This window comes from Canis lupus, chromosome 37 (genome assembly GCF_011100685.1).
Source record: "Canis lupus familiaris isolate Mischka breed German Shepherd chromosome 37, alternate assembly UU_Cfam_GSD_1.0, whole genome shotgun sequence".
Classification (NCBI taxonomy): domain Eukaryota; kingdom Metazoa; phylum Chordata; class Mammalia; order Carnivora; family Canidae; genus Canis; species Canis lupus.
The window spans coordinates 28,882,841-28,906,698 of NC_049258.1; the positions used below are offsets into that span (position 1 = coordinate 28,882,841).

General features: G+C 39.4%; 1 long non-coding RNA gene across 2 annotated transcripts; it reads left to right on the top strand.

The window, feature by feature from the left end:
• Window positions 1-901: 901 nt before the first annotated feature.
• On the top strand, window positions 902-19,202 carry LOC106558317. 2 transcript variants are annotated; one of them, XR_005385003.1, is made up of 3 exons: window positions 902-958; window positions 15,085-15,159; window positions 19,086-19,202. It is a non-coding gene; the product is annotated as an uncharacterized LOC106558317 (long non-coding RNA). The 2 variants fall into 2 exon arrangements; XR_005385002.1 differs by lacking the exons at window positions 902-958; window positions 19,086-19,202 and adding exons at window positions 9,600-9,648; window positions 15,495-16,141.
• The last annotated feature ends 4,656 nt before the right edge of the window (window positions 19,203-23,858 follow it).

The following is a 23,858-nucleotide window of genomic DNA, read 5'->3' on the forward strand; positions in this document are numbered from 1 at the left end:
TCACAAAAGGAATGAAAACAACAGAAGCAAAACAGGAATGGGAACAACAAAAAGGAGCCACAATGCAGTCTACTTGTCAGGCATATACGTCACCCAGTTGTTACAAGCCTGTGCTTTGAACACTTTACTAGGTACTTCTAGGTACTTCACTAGGTGCTGGGGAAAATGTAACATCTCCCTGGCCTCCAAAGGGGTCAAAGTCTCCCCATAGTTGATTTCCAATAAAAACAATTCTATTTCAGATTTATTTATAACATCGATGCAGGGCTTTCTGGATGTGAGAATACATAGTATGTCTTTGAGCAGTTGAGGATGCCGTGGTGCAATTAAATGGGCAAAATGTACTGCTTACTTAATATTTGCCTTGTTCTGTGATAGATGCTTTCCCTTTGATTATCTTACTTAATCCTCTCAAGCAGACCCTGCACTAGGTCTCTGATACTGTTAAGGGAGATATGAAAGTTGAGGCTCGGGGAAGGCAATGGCCGCCAATGTAGTGAGCGATCAGGATTCCAATGTAGGTCACTAGATATAAATCTGGCATTCTTTAAACCACTGGGAAGCAGAGAGCAGGAGACTTGGAATCTAGTCTCATCCTAGACATTAGGCAGCCCTGTGCCATTGCACTGGTTGCTCAACCTTTCTGGGTTTCCTCCCTGGTAAAATGAAAATATAATATCTTTTCTATTGACCTCAAAACACTGTCAGAACTTCATATGAAACAACTGGAAAAGTAAAAAGCCTCTGTCCTGGATAGGGGACTGAGCGTGGACATTACTAGCATGCAGCAATATCCAGCTCTTCTCCCCTTCTGAGAACATGGAAATTTCCACTTCTCGCCTCCTTCTCGGGCCCCTCCTCCCCTAACACCAGGGCAGGGATGTGACTCATTCTGGTCAATGTCGACTTAGTGGACAAGAGGTATATCCCTTATCAGCTAAGGCCGTGGAAAGCCCAGGTATGATTTCTCCAGGGCCAGCCTGTCCTACATGTAACTAGTGAGACATGTTCCGGGTGGTGGTACAGATGGTCGTCGGAGACTGAATTGGCCTGAAATGGGACTGCATGGGAGCCAGTTGCTCTGGAGAGTTGCCTAAACCTGCAGCTGGCTTTATGTGAAGCAATAATAGCATAAGCTATGGTAAATATTGAGAAATTGGGGTTTTTGCTCCTGTGATGGAATCTTACCCATCAGATTTTATAGGGCATGACAATTTAGAGAGACACAGAAGGTGCCTTCTACACCATCTCACCCAACCTCTCTGTTTAATGAGGAAATCAAGGCACGCGCAGTGGTTAAGTGACTTGTTCAATGTCATAGAGAGAGATAGGAGTAGAGCTGGGATCACAACTCAGATTTCCTGACGTTGGGTTCGGGATCCCCATGGGGGGCACAGCCATGGAAGTCTCTGCCGGGGATTAGTGAAAACAAGGGACCGAGGGGGCCTCCTCACCTTGAGCTTCCCTGAGCAGCTCTCGGTCACTGCTGTGCCTCTCCTTGCTGGGCCAATGAACTGTGCCAGGAAGTAGCTTCTTTTTCCCTGGCCAAACCCTGGTACTTACTGCTCTTTGGGGGGATGGATCAGAGCTGGCAGCTGGCAGAAGTAAACACATTCCCCTAAAGAGTGCAATGTGACATCACTGGAAACTTTAATAAAGGGGAAGAAGCTATAAATAGGAGGAGGGAAATATTCAAACAGGGTTGAATGTAATTGTCCTGTATGCAGTTTCCTGGGTTCGGCCTTCTGTTTGTTTGTTTGGTTGGTTGGTTGGTCGTTTTGCATGTTCAAACCTAGCTCCAGCACCAGAGTGGTCACAGGCAGTGTCCCTCATGTCAGCCATCTCCAACCGCCCCCCACACCCCCAGTACAGAATGCTCCCAGGATCCATGCTCCTAGGTTCAGGGTAAGGACTCTTGCAGGTAAATGCTGGAGATTCAGCTCTAGATTGGGGTTTCAGATGATGAAGAAACCAACACTGATCATTATTTTCATATTCTGAGCCCTGACATGAAAGGAACGCTTTCTCTCTCATCTTGTTCTTCCTTTTTCACTTAGAACTTATGCCTAAGAAGTGGATATAGTACTTGGTTACAGAGATTCTGTTTCTTTTTCAAAGTTTTCTACTTTTTGCTCTCCTGTTACATTGTCCTTGTGTCTCAGCTACAGAAGCTATGCCCTTTCTCATAGGATCATAAATCTCATGAAGGTCAGAGCCATGTATTATTATTTCTGTAGTTAGTACCTATTTCGGGCCAGAATTCCTCAGAGCAATCTCTGGTCATGTTCTTTCTCTTCCTTTTTTTTTTTTTTTTAATTTCTCTTTGAGGGATCTCATTCACTCTTAAATCTTTATTATGTATAGAACTATAACAAATACCTATCTAGTGCTTACTGTGTGCCAGGCACTGTTCTCATGATACTTAATTCTCATGACAAACTAAGAGATTGGGATTTTAAAGCCATTTTATTTATTTTTATTTTTATTGATTTATTTTTAAATATTTTATTTAGTTATTGGAGAGAGGAAGCACACATGAGCCGGGTGCGGGGAAGAGTAGAAGGAGGGGGACAAACAGGCTCAAAACTGAGTGTGGAGCCAGACTCGGGGCTTGATCCCAGATCCTGAGATCATGACCTGAGCCAAAACCAAGAGTCAGATGCTTTAACCACCAGAGCCACTCAGGTGTCCCAAAAAGCCATTTTAAGAATGAGGGCCAATTAGGCATGAAGTTAAGAACATTGAGAGATTCTCATAGCTGGTGAGCAGGAGAAATGGGTTCGAATTTGGTAACCTGGCTCCAGAGGTGAAACACCTAACAGCTCAGTGGACTGCCTTTTTATCTCTAAATCCTTCAGCTCTAGCTGAGACTTTTCTCATGATCACCAATGCCTATGGCTATTTCTACCCAACATCCCACAAATTCCTGGCATTTCAAATTCCTGAGGTCAAAACCCAAACACATTATGTTTTCTCCAAAATCTGTCTCCTAACATATTGAATAGGTGTCAGAAATGCAGGTAGAACCCAAGCTTTTCTCTCTTACTCTAGGTCACTAGGCATTCTCTGAGATCTCTTTCCATTGACATGGTCATTATCTATCCAAAACAGCATTTCTTTAATTAGGAAAATAATGAAGATCAGAGAAAAGGAAAGATAACATGATCAGGGCTGTACTCACATAAATTAAAAGCATGATATTTAGGATGGAACCTGGTAGGCATTGGCTGAACAATGATAAAAACTCAGTCATTGTCATCATGCTACTGACAATTTTTCCCATTCTAGAAGATGAATTGAAGAAAATAAAAGAGGTAAAGAAAACAGGATTCCTGATGGCAGGAGAGAAGTGACTGAACTGGGCCAATGGCAGGTATAGTGGAGACACTGCAGGTGGAAACGCTGAGGAGTTGAGATTACCAAGCTCTTGCACCTTGTTGAAGGTTAGCAAATGAAGGAGAGAGTCGTTTGGAGAATGACTCTAAGGTTTTCAATCTGCATAACTGAGAGAGTAGAAGGGCAAATAATAAAAATGGGTAGTAAATCCTGGAAATGATTTATTGCGTTGTGCATTTTGAGTTGGAGGTGTTGACATGATATCCCGAAAGCATCTGGGAAATCAGTATGGGAACTTTTGAGAGAAGTCATGGCTAGAGAGAGAGGGACTTGGGAGCCATACACACGAGTACATGGACTTGAAACCTTGAGCGTGGCTGAAATAGCCAATGATGAGTGGAAATAGAGGAGAGGGCAAAGAGCATTCCTTCAGGGACCAGCTACTTCTTGGGGTTGGAAAAGGAGAGGCAGAACGAGCAGGAGCAGTCCAAGAAGTAAAATCAGGATGGCAAAAAGCCCAGGAGCCAAGTCAGCAGAGGTTCTCCGGAAAGAGAAGGTCATCCATAGAGAGATGGAGGGGAAGAAGCTTCCTTTTGATCACTCATAGATGATTAGTGTCTATAATATGAGGAATCTGTATCATAGTGGGGTTGGTGGTATCACAGGTGTAAAAGGTTGATGTGTGTCGAGGTCACTCTCAGAGTAACTCAGAAAGTTTGGCTGTGAAAAGCAAAGTATGGTGTGGCCAATTCAAGGAGTTGGAACTACTCTTTTACTTGCAAATCTACTTTCACTCCCTTTGGTAGTATGGGCTGACCGAGTTTCTTTCTAGGTGTGTCTCTGTAGGGACCAAGGCTTTCCCAGGTTTATAACAAATCTCCATTAAAGACATGTGGGGATGGTGTGAAGTCAGCCCAAAGGAGTTGCTGGGAGATGAGCTACAGGGCTGATTCAGAGAAGTACAAGTAACACGACTTTCTCTTTTCCACCACAGACGGTAGGACACAAATATTTTGCTGTCAAATCTCTGCCTTTCCAGGATTTTCTCTGCAGGTTGTATGAAGAAGCACCAAAGATTACAGGACAACCTTTTAACTAGAATTGCCCTGAATTTTGTATTTCTTCAAAATGATTTTTATTCAGGAACTCAATTTCTCTACATGCTTAAAAACGGATTGGTTGTATAGTATATGTATATATTGCTTGTGATCAAATTCTCTTTTAAAAAAATCAGGTTTCGGGATCCCTGGGTGGCGCAGCGGTTTGGCGCCTGCCTTTGGCCCAGGGCGCGATCCTGGAGACCCGGGATCGAATCCCACATCAGGCTCCCGGTGCATGGAGCCTGCTTCTCCCTCTGCCTGTGCCTCTGCCTCTCTCTCTCTCTCTCTCTCTCTCTCTGACTATCATAAATAAATAAAAATTAAAAAAAATAAAAAAAATTAAAAAATCAGGTTTCTGAGTAAGAGAGTGGACAGTGATAAAAAGCCTTTCTGGTGGAGAGTGGGTAGTACTACAAGATTCATGGTTACATCATAGGCCTCCACCATGATAAAGAGCAACATTAAAAATAACTAAAATGCTCTTTGTATTTCTTGGTCCATGAAGAAACACACATCATTCTGCAAAATCACACGCCAACAATATGGTCAGCTTCAACTTGGATATGGGGATGACCCAAGGCTTCCCAGAGGCAGATGGTATAGACCAGAGAAACCATGCTGCTCCAAGAATTCCAAAGTCAAGCTCTTTTGACCCTCTCCTTGTAATTTAATGAATGGCCTTAGTTTGTGGCAATAATGATTCAGTATTTGGACTTTGACAGCTTAAAATTTGCTGAAAATCAGAAGCCTAAAGGCATATCATTATGTTTCAAATAAAAAAATAAAATACGTTTTTAGCCTTCAGATAAATCAAATGATACTACTAAAACAAAGACAGAAATCAGGGAAAAAATTTAAAAGTGGTGTGTGAATGTCAAATGTTTGTATTTTGCCATTGGAATCCACATTTTTAATAGGAAGTGGCATCTGATTTTACTTCAGGGATTAGGTTCTAAAATCAGTGTAAGACAAGATTATCCTTGAAAGTCTCTAATTGCTCTTAATATTTCAACTCCTGTGGTTTCTCAGAGTGCTTTGGTCATGTCCTCCTTGTCCCTAGGTAGTATAGTCTAAGGGCAAGTTTGAATAGTTGCCCCACCTCTGTCTCTGTCTCTCTCTCTGCACACACACACACACACACACACACACACACAAGCGCTCATGTGTGCGCATGCACATACACTTGAATTCCTATAAGTGCTGTGTGCCTATTTTGGACTTTGCTATAAAATAGGTGAGTTATTTCTTTGTGTTGTGACTGTTTTCTGCCCTAAAAGCAATCCGTATTGCCCTTCTATGTGCTCTTAGGTGCTCTCCAAGTAAAAGACATTACATACCAGCCAGTGTCCTGATTGTGACAAGAACATATTACCAAGGAGGAAAACAAAATTGCTTTTTTGAGGCATATCCCCAAAACTCAACCAGAGGTGTCATAGAGTTTAGGGTTTATAATTTTAATGGTCACTTCTCTTGTTTCTTAAATTAGAAGCATGGCAGGTCAGTTAGCGTTTCCTGAATGCTCATTATGTGCCTCTAGTTCCTTCAATTAGCAATCTCATTCAGGCCTTCGGTGGCTCTATGACATTCTTCTTACATGTGAGAGATCAAAGCTCTGGAAAGTGTCCAAACTCAAATTACCAGTAAGCAGCATAGTTAGGATTTGAACTCACATTTGTCAGATGCAAACACAGGTATTTTGTTCCACTCTACATTATATAGTTTTGCCTCACTTCCCGCAATATTAAAATCATACAATTATTTTTGTCCACTTCAAGAGCATTCATAGGAGGTTTCACCTAAAGCTCACACTTCTTCATGAGTTTGGACACTTATAATCAGTTGGGAAAGCTATGAAATCTGTTAAAATTAAAAAAAATACCCACCTCTGCACCCTGATTATCTTGAGTGTCTTCTCCAAGTCATTACAAATTAGAAATGAAATGAAGCCCTGAATTGAGATTGTAGGTCCCTGGGAGGGTCTTCTTGTGGTGAGATAAGGACTGTGGTCAAGAGGAGCAACTGGGGCCCTGAGAAGTCAAAGACAGGTGGGTAATGGAGGGAAGAAAGGGCAGGCTCTGCATTTGCCTGAGGCTAGAAGTGGCTTGAACAGAATTGCAAAGACTCTTTGTGTGGGCAATAGTCTCTAAGGACTTAGTGTAGATGTAGAAAAGTGGCTGGAAAAAAAGAGAAAAGATCATTTGAACTCACTCATTGATTCAATAAACCTTCATTTTTGAATCTTGTGTATAAGACCTTGTGTCCAAGATTTTATTCTAGTGCTCTGAATGGTTAAGAGAAGCAGAAGACATTTTTTCTTCTAGGGTTGGAAATATCAAGAGCCTAATAACTAGATGCTACCTTGAAAATGCTTCTGTACCTATATATATATATATATATATATATATATATATATATAAAACAATATAGATATATATTTCACACCAATATATTTTTTTAATTAAAAAAAGAGTCTCCAGGGGCACTTGGGTGGCTCAGTTGGTTAAGTGTGTGACTTCGGCTCAGGTTATGAACACTGGAGTCTTGGGATCGAGGCTCACATTGGGCTCAGTGGAGAGTCTGCTTCTCCCTCTCCCTCTGCCCCTCCCCTGCCGAGCTTGTGTTTTTTCTCTCTCTCTAATAAGTAAATAAAATCTTAAAAAAAACTTCATTAATTTTGTTTGCCAAAGGGCTTACTATTGAACAAATTCAACTGAATTTAAGCCTTCCATGGAAAGAGTCATTTTTTTTTTCACTTTTATGGAAATCTCCAATCCGATAGTCCCGACTAGATTCCATTTTGTCAGGTTTATACTTTGCCTTATCTACTGAATCTTCTCCAGCTCCATGATGACAGACAACAGACAGGGAAAATATTTTGGGCCAAAGTTTGGGAACATGTGCCTCATATAAATTCATTCTAAGTTCAGTTCTTCAGGATTTTAAAGGGCATTGTTTTCATTTAATGAAATGTGACCTGCATGCTTTTATCCCTTACATTCTTTTTTTTTTTTTTAAAGATTTTATTTATTTATTCATGAGAGACAATGAGAGAGAGACAGAGACACAGGCAGAGGGAGAAGTGGGCTCCATGCAAGGAGGACTCAATCCCGGATCCTGGGATCACGCCCTGAGCCAAAGGCAGACACTCAACCACTGAGCCACCCAGGTGTCCCTATCCCTTACATTCTTAATCAAAATATTGTAGAAGAATAATCTGACGTCTAAAGTTTTTTAAGTAAGTCTAATTTTTAAAAGTGTAAAGTCATGATAGTCCATGGGCATGGTATCTGAAAGCAAAGATTGCTAATGCAAGTTTGACAACGGTCATTTGAAAATTTTATTTATTTTCTTTTTCTTTTCTCTCCTTTTTAATTTCAAAAAGTTTTTTCATTTGGCTTACTAGTCCATTTTATTTATTTTCTCAGTCTTATTGAAATGTAGTTCACACTTAGAATTGTATAAATTTAAGATGTATTATGATTTGATATATGTATATTATATACGTTCAAAGTGTATAATGATTTGATATGTGTTTATATTGCAACATGATCAACACAGTGAATTTAATTAGTATCCGTCATCTTTGTTTTCATTTAGTCACAGGTAGGGGAGATGTAAGGATCAGTCTCAAAATGTAACGTCAAGTTCTATATAGCTTTAGTAATAAAGATGAAATACAATTATGTTAAACATAGAATACAATATAATGTCTCAGAATAGCCTCTTGTATACTCAAATGTTAGTTACTATCACTATTATGTTTAAGCTGATATTAACACATCAAATGTTTATTATTGTATTTTAATTTCTCTAAGTTACAATATTCGTATAATATACCAGGAACTGTGCTGACTTATTACAGTTTGTTTTATTAGTTGTTCTCTTTGTCCAAAGAACATGCAACCTCAGATTTTAGTGCCCAGGACTAATTGTAAGTCTAGAATTTCTATTGAATTTCACTACCACCATTTCAACACGGGTATGGAGAAAGAATCTATTTGGAGTGCAAATTTATCCAGATTCTCAACTGAAGTTCATCTAATAATCATTCTTTGAGAATACTCTATGTTCTTGAATTTGAGTGTGCAGAGCTTATGGCCCTGTTCTTAGGTAGTTTACAGTACAAGTGGAGGAGACAGATGCATAAACAGATAGATTGTATGTGATGGGGTAAGTGTTAGTAGTCAGCTGTGGGAGCCAGAGTAGATAACTGCCTGGGGGAGGTGGAAAAAGGTTACCCAGAGGAGATGGCATTTGATCAAGGTTTTAAAGGATGGGAAGGAGTTTCCTCAATTTCTTTCTCTGTAAACAGAGGCAGTAGGACAGGATTTTTTTTACTCCAAATTTCCATGATTTTTATGCTGTGGATCCCACTTTATCAATAATGAGGAGCATTGGCATGGGGCCTTTGCATTTTGATTTTTGCAGATCTTATCCGCACAATTCTGTGGCTTCTCCATCTATAGTAGGAGCATCAGTTGACTGTTCAGCTGTTCTGCTAACCTGCCAGATGGCTGAGCTTTTAGATTTCAGGACAAAGAATTCACACAACTGGCTGAATGTTTCACTTTTCATCAGAAAATTTTGGCATCAGGTGGACAATAACCATGGACAAACTTCAGGAATTTGAGTGATTTGGATTTGGTACAGAGAAAATAATAGCTTAGATTCTGATTTGAAGTGAAGCTCAATTATCCTCAGCCAAAAAATAGCCTTTCTTCTTCCAAGTGGTCTAAGATGCTCATTAGCTCTGGCTTTGGTCCTGGGGTATTTTTGTAATGAAGTCGGCTGAAAGTTTGCAGGACAGATGGAGTTGCCATCTTTCATGGGGCTGTAGAAGAGAGCAGAGCTGAGTTAGAGACTGGAAGAAATTAAAAAATTCAATGAGAAGAAAGGACCAAATGTCACCTGAGTGATTATGTAATTGTGCCCAGATCTTTCTCAACAATTCATTGGTAATTATAGTGGTATTTTTAAATAAACCAACCTTATTTAGGTAAAATGCACACATTGTATAAGTATACAGTTCCTTGAGTTTCAGTGAATTTCTGCACCCACAAAATCATCATGTGGCTGAGATATAAAATACCATTGTCAGCCCAAAACACAGTCCTTCCTCCACAATTTTTCTCCATCCCACACCCCAACCTTACATAACTGCTAACCTGCTTTCAATCACTGTAGATTAGATTTGTCTCTTCTAGAATCTCATGTAAGTGGAATCATAGTATACTCGTGTGTGTGTGTGTCTGCTTTCTATTACCCAGCATATTTTTGAGATTCATCCATGTTGTTGAGTGTATCAGTAGTTTTCCCTTTTCATTGCTGATTCTTATTTCATTGTATGGAATACCACAATTTTTTTTTTTTTTACCTGTTAACTTGTTGGTGAACATTTGGGCTCTTTCTGATTATGGACTCTATGACTAATCATGTATGATTCTTGGTGTGGACATATATTTTCATTTCTCTTGGATAAGTACTTAGGAGCAAAATTACTGGATTGTGTGTGGTAATGGTATGTTTTAACTTTATAAGAAAATGCCAAACTGTTCTCTAAGTGGCCCTACTTGTTTGCATTCTCATTAGCAATATTTAAGAGTTTCGGTTGCTCTACATCTTGGTTAACCTGGTTTTTAGAATTTTAGATTTTCAAGTAGGTGTGTAATGGTTATACATTGCTGTTTTAATATGCATTTTCTTAATGACTAATGATTTGGAGTTCCTTTACATTTGCTTAGTAGCCATTGATATACATTAAGTTGTGGAGTATTTGTTTCCATTTTTTTTTTTGCAGTGGTTTTAAAGCTTCTCTATGGCACCCATGTCATTCCATGAAGAGGCCTTGGGGCTACCATGGTAGATGGATTGGGTTTTACTTAAGATTATTCTGAAGACAAGTTTTCATGGCTAAAAGCAAAATTTGAAAAACATTGGTTTAAAGAAAAATTGGGAAGGGGGTAAATGGGGTTTCCATTCCTTTCTTCCTCAGGGCCTACTCAGTAAGTAATGAAGTGCTTGGGGAACACAAGTCTTAGAGATAAGATTTCTGAATTTTAGGAAGCCTTGTAGTAGAGAGAAACATGCCCAGGCTCCGGAGTCGCAGAGATCTGAATGTAAATTTGTTAGCTCTATAAACTTGGACAATCTATTATCTCCTTTGAGCCTATAGTTTTATCAGCTGTAAAATAATATAGCTATTATAAAAATATTGTAATGTGGTTAATATTATCTAACCAGTAGGTTATTCTGTAGATAAAATGAAAACATATATGTGAAGCATCTAGAGGTATGCCTAGCACACAGTAGCTATGCATCAAATGTTAGTTTCCTTTTCTTTCTCCCTACTCCTAAACTTGCTTTACTTCTCTCTCTTTATTTTTGGACCTCAGGATTCCTCACCATGTCACTCCATTTTTCCTAACCTTTAGAGGCTCTAGACTTAGATAAATTCTTCCTCCATTCTAACCTTTACCTGTTAGTATTCTCTGATGGAGTCCTGATGAAGGTGCGAGTAGCTAATCTGATAAAACAGAATTTTCTGTTAAGGTGGTAATGGTTGATAATATTTCGAAGTTTTCATAAGTTTCCAATCCAAGGAGTAGGATGAAAGTAAGAATGAATAACAGAAAAATTTAAAGCCTAACAAAGGCTGATTAGGGTAGGTAGTGTTTTTGGTATGGTTGGCTTTTCCCAGAATCCCATAAATCACAGTACATAGGTTGTTTTTGCCAGGGAGTTGGTCTGCATTTGGACATTTTCAATTAGTTGTTCCTTTTCAAGCTTACTTCTCTCCCCCTTTTTTATGAGGTCTTTCCCACCATTGTCTAGCAGGCCAGAGCCATATGGATGATTTTACAAGCCAGGTAATTTTTCTTTAATAAATATCTTCTGTTTCTCCACTACTTGTTGATTGCTTCTGAATTAGTGGCACTTTGAATAAAGGTTTTAAGACTTCTGATAAAACTGTAATTATTCGTAGTTGCGGCAAAACCCTGATTGAGTAGATAGGCCTGGAATTGGTTCTCTGGATTCTACTTTGGGAACTCATATAACATCTAGGCTAATAGATCTTCAAGGGCAGTTTGGATGATAATCAGCTCTACCTCAAAGATGTTGTGTAATCATCAAATACTAGAATATTATGGCTGGAAGGGTCTCAGGGAACGGTTAGTATAGCCTCACATCCAATTTTCAGATAAGAATATATATTATTGTGATTGAAAGTGATTTCTTGATAAATGTTAGTCTGTTTCATTGGTCACGATGTTAACCTCGAGATCATCACTGCTGACCATATTCTGAGACAGCTGATTCATTAATTTCTTGGACGTCACTTTTCATAATTAAGTTCACAATCCCTGATTCTGGTTACTGCTCGTCTGTGCAGTTTTGTTAACACATCTTATTTTTCTATTGCTTTGGGAACCAGAGAGTTCTGTGTAATATTAACATTATGCAAATAAAGCCAAACTACGCACAGTAAACTTTGGGTCCTGAAGTGAGCTAGCTTCTTCTTTGCCAAATTATCTTTAAGGACAAGTAAACAAACAACTCAAAAAATGTTTATAGCTTCCATGAGATAGCTGTCCATGAATGGGTCCTTACTTTGAAACTTTATCTCTTTACAAACAAAAATATGTTCCCCCAGATGACTGAAAAAAGATTGCCTTCAAACAGGGTAGCTTGGGCTGACATACATCCAAGTTATCCCATCTGAATATTCCTGGAAAACTCAGTTCTGTTCTGAGAATGAAAAGTTATAAGAGAAAGTGCATGGAGACTCTGGCACTCTTTGCTCTTATCTGTCACACCGAGCCACTCTTGGTGGACCACCCTCAACAGTCTTTGAAATACTTAAATGTCCTTCCTGAAACAGTGTATGCCTCCACCCATTGAGCAAAATTGGTCAATATCAAGTCTTCATTGGAAAAATAGAAGACAGCTTAGAAGAGCATAGCAGTAGGCCAGGCATGGGGTTATGATGGCTTGGAATGAGGTAGTGGGAACACTGTTGGGAAAGACAAAGAATTCACATCCAAGTGCTGAGAGTGTGGAAAGGGAATAGAATTTTTAGTTTAAAATTTAAAATTAATTTTTAAAATACTCAGAAATAGTAAAAGAAGAGTTGCAACTGCACCACACTTACATTTTATTTGGATTGCCCTGAACACTCTGCCTAATGATACCTGCCAGGAGTTCCTCTTTTTCCTGTTTCACATGGTGAAACATCCATTTCACCTCCTCATCCATTTCACATGGTGGTGGTTGTATTGTCCTGTTGAGTTATGCTCATGTCTTGTTTTAAAAACAGCTGCACTTCCTTATGGGGAAGGGGGTACAGGCTATTTGTTTCACATTGTGTGAAATGCTGGAGAATCGCAAGGGAAGGAGGTTCTGTGCTAGCAGGCATTGTTAATATGCAGTGAACATGGAAAGTAGGCACTCAGGATTTGAAGGAATTTACAGGAAAGAGGCTGGAAGTCACCATCACTAATTAGCTTATGAAGTGGAATCAAACATACTTGTAATTTAGCACAAAAAGAATGTTAAGAGAGAAAAGCACAAAATATTTTTTAAACTCCCATACTTGGAAAGACTGTAAGTTGTAAAAAAAATTATTTTTTAGATCATAAAGTGAGATTTTAGATTGAGTATTGCTTATAAAAGTTCTGGAGGAGGCCTGGCTAAAAGGAGAAGGATTTTCTTTTGGGATTTGCATTGAGATTGATTTTTTTTTTTTAAGAAAAAGTCTAAATGTCTTGTTGAAACTCACATTGCTGGCTCCCACTCCGAGAGGGTATGATTCAGTAGTTCTGGAGCGAGGTCTGAGAATTTGCATTTCTAAGTCCCAAGGTAATGTTGAAATTTCTGTGTCCTAAGACCACTTTGAAAACCAGTGATTGATCAATTCCATTATTTTACACAGTCAAAACTCAAGCTAAATTTCATATTTTTGTGACATGGCCAGAGTTACATGCTTAAGTCTGGTCAAGCCAGGACTGGACCTAAAACCTGTGGACTCCAACTCCATAAGCATTTGTTTCATCTTTGGACCTTAAAATGTATGTCAACCAATGGCAACAAGACATTGTGGGCCTGGAAATATGTTTAGTAGAGGAGAAGAGTGAATCTAGTTGGCAACAGAGTCTGGTGCAATGTTATGGGAGGGTCCCAGGCCCTGTAATTCTTTGTGACTCTTGTTTTTAAGAATAATTAATTTATTTTATTTGTTTTAAGTCCCCACCCCCAACTATAATGGAAGCTCCAAATTGCAAAAAAATTTTGTATTTCTCTTCACTGCTGCATCCCCACCTCCTGTACTATGCCTGGTACATGGTGAGAACTGTCAATATTTGTTGAATGAGAGAAATGTGATGGTATACTCAACACTGAAACAGAAACATTTCCCTCTTTTCTTCTGTGAATGAGTGGTACTGGAGAGAGAGCAAACTTTACCTCCTCCTTCTTATGGCCACGGGTGAACCCTACAGTAGTTCCAGACTTGGATATGCCTTTGGCAAAAGCTGCCAAGATTCCCAGGCCACCCAAACCAAAACTTAGGCATATCTGGACCAGTGGTGACCAATTTGCTAGCTCTCTCTCCAGAAGAGGATTTCAAAGCCATCTTGATAATAATGAATATTCACTGACCCCTTACAATTTGCCGGGTACATAGGGGCATTAGCTTACTTAATCTTTAGAACTTCCCTGGAGCGAGGTACTATCATTGGCCTCACTTGACAGATGAGCACAGTAAGGCCTATAAGGTTAAAGAGTTGCTCAAGGCACATGGCGGAGTATTTGAGCTGAGGTTGTCTGACTCCATACACCATGCTCTTAATGATCTGACTGTGTGATCTTTTTATGGCCTTGTGAGCCAACTAAAGCTACACACATCCTTCAGATGAAGAGGAAGTCTTGAGGCCCATCAAAACTAGGGCTGGATTTCATCCTCTCTGGGCTAACTCAAACTATCTAAACCTATGACTTAGGGAAAAAAATTTCTTGGGAATAGAAGTAATTGGAAGGCTATAGCAGTGGATTACAATGAAATGTCAGAAAGCAAATCCAAGGTAGAGAGAAGTAAAAATATAAAATCATGGGTCGCTTGTAATGGCTTTGAGATGTTTTCTTTGAAGTCCAGTGGTTAGGAGTTCAGAGCAGAATTTTCTATAACATGTTACCTATCTGTCTGGAGAGTAAAATATTTTAGGCAGACTTTCTCTCTGTCTTTGTAAGGGGAAAAAATAGTCCAAAAGATAATAAAGAGTTGAGTAAGAAAGTTTTTCTTAAACTTCTTTCTGTTATAAGCATGTAGACATTGAACTTAACACTTGAGGTCTGAGCTCATTTTTCTTTTGACATCATCTGCCATGTTACATTGAATAAACAGAGTAGGAAATTCTTTACTCTTGGTACTTTGAATGTTGGACACCATTTACTTACAAATTCCTCCATATTGCTTATAAGAACACCTTAGGACACCATGATTATCTCAACGGATTGCTCTTTGGAAATCCCACTAACTTTGAACATAAGAAATGGAAGGGGCAGGGCTGAGTCCCCAAGTGCTCTCCTTATTTCACCCAGGAGTTCTTTTTGTGGTTCCCATCACTTATGTGCTCTCCTTATCTCTGTATTTTAGGCACCTCTGAGCTTACTGATGCCATATAACTAACTGCTCATCGAAAATGGTTGGTGGAGTTCCTTTTCCTACAGGGTAAGATACTCTGGTTTTAAAGGGATTTCCTAGTTAATTGCTATTAGATCACCTAGTAAATTAGCATCATTGTCAGATTTTAGTGAATTGTGCTGCGTAATAAACAAACCCTAAGTCTCAGTGGCTAACGATACACATTTATTTCTTGCTCATGTAATATAAGGGTCACAGGTCTCTAGCAGGTCTACTACACATGGCCTCTTTCTTCCATACTGAATGAGCAGCTTCTCTCTGAGATATGCTCTTTGTTATGGGTTGAGTTGTATCCTCACAAAATTTATATGTTTAAGTCCTGACTCAGTATGTGACCTTATTTGGAGATATGTTCCTTACAGAGGTAATCAAGTTAAAATGAAATCATTACAGTGGCCTTAATCCAATATGACTTGTGTCCTTATAAAAAGAAAACTTGGAGGCATACACCGAGGAAGAACGCCATGTGAAGAGACACAGTGAGAAGATGGCCACCTACAAGTCAAACAGAAAGACTGGAACAGATCCTTATCAACCTTAGAAGGAACCAACCATACTGACACCTTGATCTTGGACTTCAGCCTCCAGAACTGTGAGAGAGTGAATTTCTGTTTAAGATATTCAGTTTGTGGTACTTTGTTACAGAAGTCTTAGCAAACTAAGACGACCATCTTGTAAGAGAGATGCAGGCACAAGATGCTTAGCCAGACCACAGTCATGTGTAAGGCATCTTCTCCTAGTTGGCGGGGCATGCCCACTCACATTGTATTGATCAGTGCAAGTCACACGATCAAGGCTGGGAGGTATGTGCTTTCCTGTGGGGGTGGGATGCAAGGGGAGTGAAGGTTTGGAAATTATAACTCAGGTCACTCCGATTAGACGTACCGGATTGATCCCGGGGTCCTGGAATCAAGCCTGGCATTGGTCTCCCTGCTCAGCTGAGAGCCTGCTTCTCCTTCTCCCTCTGCCTGCCTCTCCTCCTGCTTGTGCTCTCTTTCTCTGTCAAAATAAATAAATAAATAAATAAATAAATAAATAAATAAATAAATAAATAAAATCTTTAAAAAAATTTACTTGCCAACTCGGATGTGGTTATTCAGTTTATATTGGTACCATTCATGGGTTTGTGAGTTTACAATAAAATATCTGGATGAAACAGTCCAGCTGACCACCCATTTCATGCACGTGTCCTTTCTCTACCATCCTGCAAGAAGATCTCCAGCATCAGCTCAGATTTCTCCAGAAGGAGAGGGCTTACTGTCTCTGAGGTGTTCTTCCAAATACAGAACTGAGCAACCTTCATGTTTGGGGACTGTCAGGCTTTTACACAATCCCCAAATCATGTGAAGTTAACTAAAGTCCTCTCAGACTCTGAATCAGGCACACATATAAATAAAATCCCTATTTAGAAAAACACTCTGCTTCCTGTTGTCATTTTTTTCTTTCTTTTATATTCAGGCAGGGCAGACAGTGTTCTCAGGGGTTCCTCAAAACCACCTCTCTGAGACCCAGTGGAAACCAAGCACACAGATTAAATTATATGTGCACTTTCAAGGTTTCACTAAGAAAAATGTTCAGTGTGAAGACATGATATCTGAAGCTATCATGATAACTGCATAAAGATCCTTGATCTTAGTGTTATGGTTTCTTAGTGTATTATATTTTAAAGAATAAATACAAAATGGAACCCACGCTTTTCCCTTTTAATGTTTTTTGACTTTGATTTGACTTTGATTTAATATTAATATTGCTACATTTGCTTCTTTTTTGATATAATTTGTTTTCTACATTCTTCAATATTTGGTCTTGTTTTATTTTGCTGAGATGTGTTTTTTTGTAAATGGAAAATAAATATTTGTAAACTCAACTTGGGCTTTTTTGTCTTTTAATATGGAATATTTGACCTGTTCACTCTATTATCATTATTGACAAATATTTGCTATGCTTTAAATTTTTGTTTATTATGTGCTTACACATCTTACTCCTGTTTCATTGCATGTTCAGGGAAATGAAGTGAGGGACGGTAAGTGCATATTTTTATATATAGTTATTCAATTAGTTAATCCAGTGATATCTCTGGGCTTCCTCCAACTCTTTATAGCTATTGATTGAATTTAGAGCACTCATAGAACCAATCCAGAGCAGTGTTCTCTTACACATGGATTTGATTTTCTCAGGTCTTTTTTACTCTTAGTCTAATACCACCTATCTTTCTTCTTTAATAAATTCCTCAAAATTTTTGATTTTCTAGTGATATTCTTTTTTGTTTTCTATTGCTACTGGGATTTTCTTCTTATTAAAAACTTTTGCTTTTGAGAGGGCAATGGTGGAGTCAGATTTTGAATGTGTGTGTGTGTGTGTGTGTGTGTGTGTGTGTCTAATGCTTCCTCCTTTGTAAAATCCTGGATTCTGCTCATCCTTTCTCCTCTCTTTTTTGGTATTTTCTTCTTTTCTCCATATCTTCACTGGTTTCTATTTGAAAGTCAAGTTAGGTTAGTTAAGAAGAGATTATAATGGATATTGTGCTTTCTTGTCTAGTCTGTTCAGTCGGTGGCACCTGGGAACCTGCTTGTAGCTTGATTCATTTTCATGAATTTTATTTTTTTTAAATAAAATGTGGCTAATTATTATTGTGTTGCTATTACAATGAGGCATAATCAAAATGGATAGTCAATCATCCACTGTGCCATTAGCAGATACCTTTTTAGGGGAGATAAAAAAATTCTCAGGGTACCTGAGTGGCTCAGTTGGTTAAGTGTCTGCCTTAAGCTCAGGTTATGATCTCAGGGTCCTGGGATTGAGCCCCATGTTGGGCTCTTTGCTTAGCTGGGTGCATGCTTCTACCTCTGCCCCTTCCCAGTGCTCATGCTCTCTCTCTCTCTCTCTCTCAAGTAAGTAAATAAAATATTAAAAAAAAATTCTAAAGACTCAGGTCCAGTGTCACATATAAGGTGCCCACTCTGGGCATTTTGAGATGGCACATATTAGGGGAGATATTCTTAGATTGCTGAACAGTTCAAAGGATTATTGTCTTTTGAGTCATTTATGCCTAGAGTTGAAAAGGGCAATTGTCTAAAACCTAAAACTAGCTCATAAATTTGTTTACATTATTGGAATCATCTAGGGAGGTTAAAAACATGCCTGGTTCTACTCCAAGAGATTTTACCATAAGCAGTTTGGTGTGTAACCTGGAAATTGAGAGCTCTAAAAGTTCCCAAGGTGTTGCTAATGTACAGCAAATTTTGAGGACCACTGCTCTAAAATATCAGTAGGTAAAAGGTAGGACACCAGTGCCATGCCTCAAAATAGACGGTAAATCACAACTGGGAAAAGTCTCATCTAAAAATCCCTAGGGTGAATTTCAAACTCTTACCAGTAGGTTGAGACTCTTATTCATGCCTCTTTATACAGATTTTCTGGTCTTCTTAAAGTGGTCCTACCACTATCTTGGTCAAAAGCAAGTCACAAAGCTCTCCCAGTTAGAAGGGGAAGGGAAATGGAATCCACCTCTTAAAGGGTGGAGCAGCATGCTTGTAGAAAGGGAGAGGAATTATGGAACCATCTTTGGAGACCATCTAGCACAAGAATATTCTTAAATAATTTTCAGAATGTTAATTTTGTTTCTCAATTAGATTATATCACCTAGAATCCCGAGATAATGTATTTTCTCTATCTTTTATGCTTCCACAAATTGCTCTGGTAACAGCACGCACTTAACAAACAGATATTGCTAAGCTGATATTAATGCAATAGGTCCAAGTTTGAGCAAGTGTGGGGAGAGTAATTGACTTTTTCACTTGGAGAGAATCCACAAAAGAGGACAAAGAGATGGAAATTTACTTAGAGAACTATGAGTTTCCATGATTTATCTTGACTTCCAGGGAATGATACACACCTTTAAGTTTTCCTTCCTTCCTCCCTTCCCTAATTTCTTTATTCTTATGCCATCCTAGGTAACCTTAAATGATCTCCAGTTTCAGAGGAGAAACGAGGGGAAGTGCTTGAGATGCTGTGCCACCTCCATGCGTGTTGCCATGGTGACAGGAGGAACTGGTTCCTAAGGCCCCAGCCTGCAGGTACTTCTAAAAACCCGAGGCCTCTTTTGTTTTTCATCAATTCTGGATGCTAGCGTTTGCCACATAGCCTTTTCCTTGAATTATATTTAAAGATTAATGGTTTGTGGAAAAACATTCAAGGTTTAGGTTTCCATCAAGAAACTCCTAAAATAAGCATGTAAAACAGAGCTGTGGAAACAGAGCCTGGTTCTTGAAGATTTTAAAGTATGAATCTAAAGCTACTTATAACCTGGATTTTTATCTCATTTTCCACTGGAAGCTACAATGGTCCAACTTTTGAATTAGAGTCTGTAGAGAGAGCCTTTGGCCTCAGGACTACTCATGCCCTTTATTATCATATATATATATATATTTTCTAGGCAGCATTTTACCTTCTGGTGCATCTTTCTGGTGCATATTCATGGGCCATGAACGTTAAAAAGTGAAGAGGCATTGTGGAAGGCAATAGTCATAGTCCAGCCATGCTGTGGAGAGCTGTCAGGATGCTGGGTTCCAATGGCTTCTGCTTCCTGTCAGAAGTTCCGATTGCCTTGGTTTTCCCAAGAGGTGTTCTGCTTTATCTCTAACTTAGAATGGATTTGGAATTCCTAGTAAGTTAGAACAAGAATGGCTAATATATATTATATATGCCATATATAATGAAACGCCTTGTGTAGTTTTGGAGTTGGAGGCCTGTGTTGTGGTCCTGGTTCTGCTACTGTCTTGCTGTAGGTCTGCAGTGAAGCCCTTGAAGGCTCATGGTCTCAGCTTCCTCATCCTTACAATGAGGCAGATTGCCCCCAAAGTTCACCCCAGCTCTGACACACTGTGTTTTCACAGCTTTGTCTCTGCTCAGCTCACCTCTGCCACCACTTCCCCTCTCAACTCCCTTTTGATTTTTCCTTTGAAATCAGCCTACATTTTGGGTTTCAGTTAAGTTGGAAAAGGATGAAGAGATTCTTTTTCTTTTTTGTCATGATAATGAACACCTCTTGGACTAATCTAAAAGTAAGTCTGGTTTTTGAGTAGAAGAATAGCAGCAAATTGTGCTAAAGACAAATGAGCCATCACAATTTCTTCTTAACACCATTCCTTAAGTGTCCCAGTTTGGTATACCTCAGGGCCTTTGTACATCCTGTTCTTTGAGCTTAAATGCTCTTCCCCTAGATCTTGTCCTGCCTGCCTCTTTCTCGATATTTAGGTCTCAGCTGGAGTATCTTTCCCTTGGAGGGGGCTTCCCTCTCACCATCCTGGTGGTCACATAATTGCAGAGCATCTCTCTCTGAAATGATCATGCTTGTGTATTTTTAGTCAACATATGCCTCCTCCTGGTGGAACCTTTGCCTCATGACAGCTGGGACCTTGTCTCCCTCATTCACCTCTGAATCCCCAGCACCTGGAACAGTGTCTAGCCTTTGGCCAGAACTCAGTGTAGGCACTGACCCTGTATCCCTAACCATTGCCCTACCATGCTGTTAAGAATGAGGAGTGCAGGCAGCTGCTGGAAGGAGGATGAGCAAGGTAGCATTAGATGATGAGAACCTAGTCATCAAGCCCATTCTCTTAAATCCTGACCCTGGAGATCCTGTCTCCCAAATCAGGCTTGTCAAATGACTGACAGCTTTTGAACTGTGATTTAACTTCTCTGGACATTGTATTACCCATATTTTAAATTAATGAGCTGAATTACTAAAATACCTCACACATGTGGAGGCCTTTTCTTGTCTCAGACACTGGTCCAGCATTTCATAGGCATTATCTCATTCAGTCCCCACGCTAGCCCTTTGAGGTAGGGTCTACGATGATCTCCATTTGCAGAGGGGACCTAGGGTTGAGCTGGAAAAACCCACTTGTATTGGGCTGCTCAGGCAGCCACAGCACAGTACCATAGACTGGGTGGCTTAAACAACAGAAATGAACCTTTTTCTTATAGTTTTGGAGGCTGGAACTTCCAAGGTGTGACAGGTTTGGTTTCTCCTGAGACCTCTTCCCGTTGGCTTCCAGACGGCCACCTTCTGTGTCCTCACATGGCTATTTCTCTGGGTAACTGCGTCCCTGGTGTCTCCTTCTTATAAGGACATCAGTCATATTGAATTAGGGTCTCATTCTGACCATCTCATTTAACCATAATTACCTCTTTAAAGACCCTATCTCCAAATACAGTGACATTGGGGGCTAAGCTTTCAAAACTAAGAATTTTTTGAGTGGATACAATTTAGTTTATAACACTGCCCAAAGCCACTCATCTCATAAGCAATGGAGAGGTTATTTGAATTTAGACCCCATCCCCATGCCTCTAATCACTACTCTACACTGTCGTGAGGATTTGCCCTCAACCATCATCCTTGAAATTTAAGCTTGGAAAAGCTGGGGGCCTCACCTCCATGTCTGCAAAGTGGATCTTGGGAGAGAAGGGCAGATGGCTGAAGGCTGGGTGACCTCTCAGCATTGCTCGTGGACATGCTGAGACTGGGTAATGAAATGTCCCATTACTCACGGCGTGTCTGACAGGAAAGTCGCTGTTCACAGGAATTACTGAACATTGCAATTAGCCAGAAACCTCTCCAAACGTCTTCTAGAATTATTGGAAGATAAATTTTACTCCAGTTCTCTCATGGATAAAGTGGCAGTTATCCAGGGACTTAAAAAGGCCAGGAAAGTTTAAAGAGGCAGAGTTGATATTTGCAGAAGTGTCTCATTGGAGCCCATCTCCTACGTTGACAGAAGGAGCAAACGGGGCAGCCAGGGACCCAGGGAGGGAGATCTTCCAGTAATGCTGGTTGGGTGGCTATGAGCCGCCGGGCCTAGCGAGTGTGTCTGGGCTGTCATTTGCCACCTGTTCAGTCATATCTTCTGAGCAGCTACCATGCACCAGGCACCCTGCAAGGAGGCAGTTATTTCTGCTCGGTGTAGCAGAGGAGCACAAGATCTAAATCACTACTCATGCTACAGAGAAGTGTGTACCTCCACAGCACCATTGACAGCACATTCCACACACCCGGATAATAATTTTAACTATGTCAAACCCTTCTCCTTCTTCTGCTCCCAACCCTCATGCTCTTCCTCCCACTACCTTCTTCCTTTATGTTTACTCTGTGGCAGATGCTTGTTAGACATCTCCTCATTCAATCCTTAGAGGATCCATATAAGGTATGATTGCTCTCACTACCATTTTATATATAGAACCAGCCTGCTGAACATTTTCAAATGGTGGAGTGTAGGGTTGACATTGTTCTATTTTTCTTTAGTCATTCCCTGTGCTATGTTGAATGTGTCTTTTCTGCTGGGTAGAAGGCTCCTGAATGACACTGTGGGCACTTCTGTAGCTTCCTAATTCACTTAAAACTTCTGTCCAATCTCAAACTCTTATGTCCTGTGTCCCCAGCCTACCAACATCCATACAACCATCATTCTATAATGAGATGCTTTACACTTAATACGATTGTAGATTAGAATTTTTGCCATGTCACATGTAACACAATGTCAATGAGTTTACTCTTAGAATTACTTTCCAAACACATTATTGAGGGTTTTCAGACAGGCTGGTCAAATGAGGGATGTACTGTACACTGGGGGATTGGGGCATTAGCTATTAATTGTGAGATGTTGTAACTAGTAGCTTCTTGCACACTGTCTAGTGCTATTGTGACTGATCTCATAAAAGGACTTTGCTTCTTTCTTTGCACTTGGAAAAACATGGAAATGTTCAAATCCTTTTCTCTGTGAGATCAATGTTTTTGTAAGATGAAGGCTCATCTTGGCATCATTGCTTTTCTTGAAAGCTTAGCATGAAAACAAGCCATTTAGGCAGAGGAGAAGAAGGATCAGGTCTCACAAATTTGAATTAGTGATAATCCTCAGTAGATTGCTTAAATAAGGGCCTCAGACACTTTTTGGACTTCTCTGTTTGTTTTGTGAGTCTGATGGCCTTCTGGCTTTAATCAAAATCTTGTCTGTTGTGATGAGAAAATAAATGTCAGAAAAATTTAAATCTACTTAAATGCAAGATACTTCAGAGGATTATAACCCTTCTTTGGTTTCAGAAAAATTGGATTTTCAAAAAAAGTTTTTAGGTCAACTGTATTTTAAGAATACAAAAACTAAATTGCATCAAAAGTACTGAAAAAATAAATTTATGTAAGCAAAATAGTAAGTTTGAAATATAAATTTTTATTTAATTCTACAGTCAATAGGCTAAAATTTCACAACCTATCAATTTTACATACATTTATGTGTGTTCAAATATATTTTAAAATTGGTATTCTGAAGCCATAAGTCTACAATAGCCTTCAGAACATATTTATTTAAATTATGTTTAGGGTCGCCTGGTGGCTCTGTGATTGAGTGTCTGCCGTCGGCTGAGGGTGTGATCCTGGGGTCCTGGGATCGAGTCCCATATTGGGTTCCTTGCATGGAGCCTGCTTTTCCTGTCTCTGCCTCTCTCTTCTGTCTCTCATGAATAAATAAATAAAATCTTTAAAAAATTATGTTTCAATATTATTCATTTATAGAAATAAACATTTTTTAAACCTAGAGAATATTTGTAATGAAATTCTATCAAGAACCAGAATCGAGCTAATTACTGACATTGAAAGCCAATATAAATTATTAACAAAAAAGTCAAGAAGAGACAATTAAAGAAAACAAAAACAATTCTGTTCCATTGAGGAA